This window comes from Schistocerca gregaria, unplaced genomic scaffold (assembly GCF_023897955.1).
Source record: "Schistocerca gregaria isolate iqSchGreg1 unplaced genomic scaffold, iqSchGreg1.2 ptg001188l, whole genome shotgun sequence".
NCBI lineage: Eukaryota > Metazoa > Arthropoda > Insecta > Orthoptera > Acrididae > Schistocerca > Schistocerca gregaria.
In genome coordinates this window covers 17,501-22,500 of record NW_026062515.1, presented here as the reverse complement: position 1 = coordinate 22,500, position 5,000 = coordinate 17,501, and the positions used below count along the sequence as shown (strand labels likewise).

At 51.8% G+C, this 5,000-nt stretch overlaps 1 non-coding gene across 1 annotated transcript in view; it reads left to right on the top strand.

Moving 5' to 3' along the window:
* Nucleotides 1-3,920: 3,920 nt before the first annotated feature.
* Nucleotides 3,921-5,000, top strand: part of LOC126329517 (small subunit ribosomal RNA) — a 1,893-nt gene continuing 813 nt past the window's right edge. The window contains exon 1 of the ribosomal RNA XR_007562303.1: nt 3,921-5,000. This exon is cut by the window's right edge and continues 813 nt beyond it. This is a non-coding gene — a ribosomal RNA (small subunit ribosomal RNA).

Here is a 5,000-nt window from a genome sequence, read left to right as displayed (position 1 = left end):
CCCCTTCCCACACAATACCGAATTTAACCAACTTTATCGCTTAACCTAACTGTGGCTGTACCAGATTATCGCTTAACCTAACTGTGGCTGTACCAGATTATCGCTTAACCTAACTGTGGCTGTACCAGATTATCGCTTAACCTAACTGTGGCTGTACCAGATTATCGCTTAACCTAACTGTGGCTGTACCAGATTATCGCTTAACCTAACTGTGGCTGTACCAGATTATCGCTTAACCTAACTGTGGCTGTACCAGATTATCGCTTAACCTAACTGTGGCTGTACCAGATTATCGCTTAACCTAACTGTGGCTGTACCAGATTATCGCTTAACCTAACTGTGGCTGTACCAGATTATCGCTTAACCTAACTGTGGCTGTACCAGATTATCGCTTAACCTAACTGTGGCTGTACCAGATTATCGCTTAACCTAACTGTGGCTGTACCAGATTATCGCTTAACCTAACTGTGGCTGTACCAGATTATCGCTTAACCTAACTGTGGCTGTACCAGATTATCGCTTAACCTAACTGTGGTTGTACCAGATTATCCCTTAACCTAACTCAATTTGTCCCTTAACCTAACTCAATTTGTCCCTTAACCTAACTCAATTTGTCCCTTAACCTAACTCAATTTGTCCCTTAACCTAACTCAATTTGTCCCTTAACCTAACTCAATTTGTCCCTTAACCTAACTCAATTTGTCCCTTAACCTAACTCAATTTGTCCCTTAACCTAACTCAATTTGTCCCTTAACCTAACTCAATTTGTCCCTTAACCTAACTCAATTTGTCCCTTAACCTAACTCAATTTGTCCCTTAACCTAACTCAATTTGTCCCTTAACCTAACTCAATTTGTCCCTTAACCTAACTCAATTTGTCCCTTAACCTAACCCACGTTGTCCCTTAACCTAACCCACGTTGTCCCTTAACCTAACCCACGTTGTCCCTTAACCTAACCCACGTTGTCCCTTAACCTAACCCACGTTGTCCCTTAACCTAACCCACGTTGTCCCTTAACCTAACCCACGTTGTCCCTTAACGTAACCCACGTTGTCCCTTAACGTAACCCACGTTGTCCCTTAACGTAACCCACGTTGTCCCTTAACGTAACCCACGTTGTCCCTTAACGTAACCCACGTTGTCCCTTAACGTAACCCACGTTGTCCCTTAACCTAACCCACGTTGTCCCTTAACCTAACCCACGTTGTCCCTTAACCTAACCCACGTTGTCCCTTAACCTAACCCACGTTGTCCCTTAACCTAACCCACGTTGTCCCTTAACCTAACCCACGTTGTCCCTTAACCTAACCCACGTTGTCCCTTAACCTAACCCACGTTGTCCCTTAACCTAACCCACGTTGTCCCTTAACCTAACCCACGTTGTCCCTTAACCTAACCCACGTTGTCCCTTAACCTAACCCACGTTGTCCCTTAACCTAACCCACGTTGTCCCTTAACCTAACCCACATTGTCCCTTAACCTAACCCACGTTGTCCCTTAACCTAACCCACGTTGTCCCTTAACCTAACCCACGTTGTCCCTTAACCTAACCCACGTTGTCCCTTAACCTAACCCACGTTGTCCCTTAACCTAACCCACGTTGTCCCTTAACGTAACCCACGTTGTCCCTTAACGTAACCCACGTTGTCCCTTAACGTAACCCACGTTGTCCCTTAACGTAACCCACGTTGTCCCTTAACGTAACCCACGTTGTCCCTTAACCTAACCCACGTTGTCCCTTAACCTAACCCACGTTGTCCCTTAACCTAACCCACGTTGTCCCTTAACCTAACCCACGTTGTCCCTTAACCTAACCCACGTTGTCCCTTAACCTAACCCACGTTGTCCCTTAACCTAACCCACGTTGTCCCTTAACCTAACCCACGTTGTCCCTTAACCTAACCCACGTTGTCCCTTAACCTAACCCACGTTGTCCCTTAACCTAACCCACGTTGTCCCTTAACCTAACCCACGTTGTCCCTTAACCTAACCCACGTTGTCCCTTAACCTAACCCACGTTGTCCCTTAACCTAACCCACGTTGTCCCTTAACCTAACCCACGTTGTCCCTTAACCTAACCCACGTTGTCCCTTAACCTAACCCACGTTGTCCCTTTGCCTAACATAGTTCACTGCTCGGAATCTCTGGTGTCGTTGTTATCCTCATGTAGATGTCTTGCGAGTGTTGCTTACTTTCCACATATTCCCGCTATCCACTGTCAATTGTACTGCAATAGGACTATATCGCCCCCCCCCCCCCCCTCTGCCCCTCTCTTTGTGTCTCCGTCCTCTCAAGCTGGTCGGTCTGGCGTTTGAGTGTTAAATGAGCCTCGCAGCTGTTCAGTTGCGTTCAGATGTCGACGCCCTCAGTGTACGTCGTGGTATGGTCTGTGTCCATTGTCCGCTGATGTCGTACGCGTAACCCACACGCTGTACCGATCATCGGTAGTTACGTACAGAGTGAAGTAGTGTGATACGTGTGACCGTACGCTGGCTGTGCCCAACGGTGTCGAATCTCAATTTCCATATGTTGTGCTCGATGCTACTTGTCTCGTCTCCCAATAACAGCTAGGTTGCACTGTGGTACGCCGTAGAGGCGTGTGGGAGGAACGTACGAACGCATTGTATGTCACCCTGGGTCGCTGGGGGTGGTGGTGCGGTGAGTCAGGTCAGGTCAGCGTGAGCCGTGTGATGTAGTGACGCGTGTATTCCGACTTTGTCGTATTGCCTCACACAAAGTGCTACCCTGGTGGACCGCGTTCCATATCTGGGACATGCCGCAGATGCCGGTTGACAGTGGATCGCGGAAGGGACATCGCATACGTGCGCGGGCCACCTTCCACGTGTTCTCTTCTGCACATGTCGCAGTGTGTATGTGGTCTGATGTAGCGTGTCGTGACACATGACATCCTGGCATGCAAGAATTGTTGAATTCGCAAATGTAGGTGGACATCTACGTTTACTGCCCAAGATACGCAAATGAACTGGAAATCCGTTGTTGAGCGGTTGTTCACGCTGGAGGTGAATCTGTGATGGCGACGATCGGTACAGCTATTAACCGGTTGTTTCAGCGGTACCCGCCACATCCACACACGTGACTAGGCCCATGTGGGTATGAAGCGATACGCGGCGGTGGCTTGGTGGGACTGTTCCCGGCCGGTGAAGGGGGGCCGCCCGGCGTGTTGGCCGCGCGCTGCGTGGGCGCACGCGCAACAGGCGGCTGGTGGGGGGCGCCGAGTGGCAGGAGCGCCAGCCGACGGGCTCGGCAGGCGGCGCAGCTACGCTGCGGCGCACCCTGCACGCGGCGCCTGGCGGCCAAAGTTGGTTCAGCCGAGCCCGGTGCGAAGCGCGGTGGACATCTGCAGTGTGCTGGTCTGATTGAGGACTGTGTGCGTTGAGGATGCGCCGCCGCCTGGCACTCGGCGCCGCGACGCCGTCTGCTGCTCGGTCGCCCCAGCGGTTCTCGCAGGTGGTTTGTATCGCAGTTGTGCGGACGTGTTGGCGCGTGCGCTGTGCTGGGAGAGTTCGCTTCTGCACCCAAGTGGGGCTTTGCCCTTGTGTGGCGCTGGCGTTGGAGCTGCCGGTCACCATAGGTGGCGCGTGTTGTCTCCCGCCGGCAATGCCACGACAGCACGCTCCCGGGCCTCTGTCGGCAGCGGCAAGCTCAGTTGGGAGCAAGGGTGTTCGCACTAAAACCGTCTACTCGCCTAACTCCGGGCGATTGCGCCTCTCTCGAAACCGACCAAGTACCTAGGACGGCGCTGCGCGCCGCCGGGACCTGAGAGGGTTTCGAGGTGTATCGTGCAGGGGAGCTCGGCCTCCTCCTGTTTGCAGAATAATTGAGCGGACGCTTGCGTGTTCGCGCGGGCCCCCGGGACACACTCCCGGGCGGCCGGCTGCTCAGCTCTAGTTGACGCAGCTCCCTGGTTGATCCTGCCAGTAGTCATATGCTTGTCTCAAAGATTAAGCCATGCATGTCTCAGTACAAGCCGCATTAAGGTGAAACCGCGAATGGCTCATTAAATCAGTTATGGTTCCTTAGATCGTACCCACGTTACTTGGATAACTGTGGTAATTCTAGAGCTAATACATGCAAACAGAGTCCCGACCAGAGATGGAAGGGACGCTTTTATTAGATCAAAACCAATCGGATTGGCTTGTCTGGTCCGTTTGCCTTGGTGACTCTGAATAACTTTGGGCTGATCGCACGGTCCTCGTACCGGCGACGCATCTTTCAAATGTCTGCCTTATCAACTGTCGATGGTAGGTTCTGCGCCTACCATGGTTGTAACGGGTAACGGGGAATCAGGGTTCGATTCCGGAGAGGGAGCCTGAGAAACGGCTACCACATCCAAGGAAGGCAGCAGGCGCGCAAATTACCCACTCCCGGCACGGGGAGGTAGTGACGAAAAATAACGATACGGGACTCATCCGAGGCCCCGTAATCGGAATGAGTACACTTTAAATCCTTTAACGAGTATCTATTGGAGGGCAAGTCTGGTGCCAGCAGCCGCGGTAATTCCAGCTCCAATAGCGTATATTAAAGTTGTTGCGGTTAAAAAGCTCGTAGTTGGATTTGTGTCCCACGCTGTTGGTTCACCGCCCGTCGGTGTTTAACTGGCATGTATCGTGGGACGTCCTGCCGGTGGGGCGAGCCGAAGGGGTGCTTTCGCGTCCCGAGGCGGACCCCGTTTAAATCCTACCAGGGTGCTCTTTGTTGAGTGTCTCGGTGGGCCGGCACGTTTACTTTGAACAAATTAGAGTGCTTAAAGCAGGCAAGCCCGCCTGAATACTGTGTGCATGGAATAATGGAATAGGACCTCGGTTCTATTTTGTTGGTTTTCGGAACCCGAGGTAATGATTAATAGGGACAGGCGGGGGCATTCGTATTGCGACGTTAGAGGTGAAATTCTTGGATCGTCGCAAGACGAACAGAAGCGAAAGCATTTGCCAAGTATGTTTTCATTAATCAAGAACGAAAGTTAGAGGTTCGAAGGCGA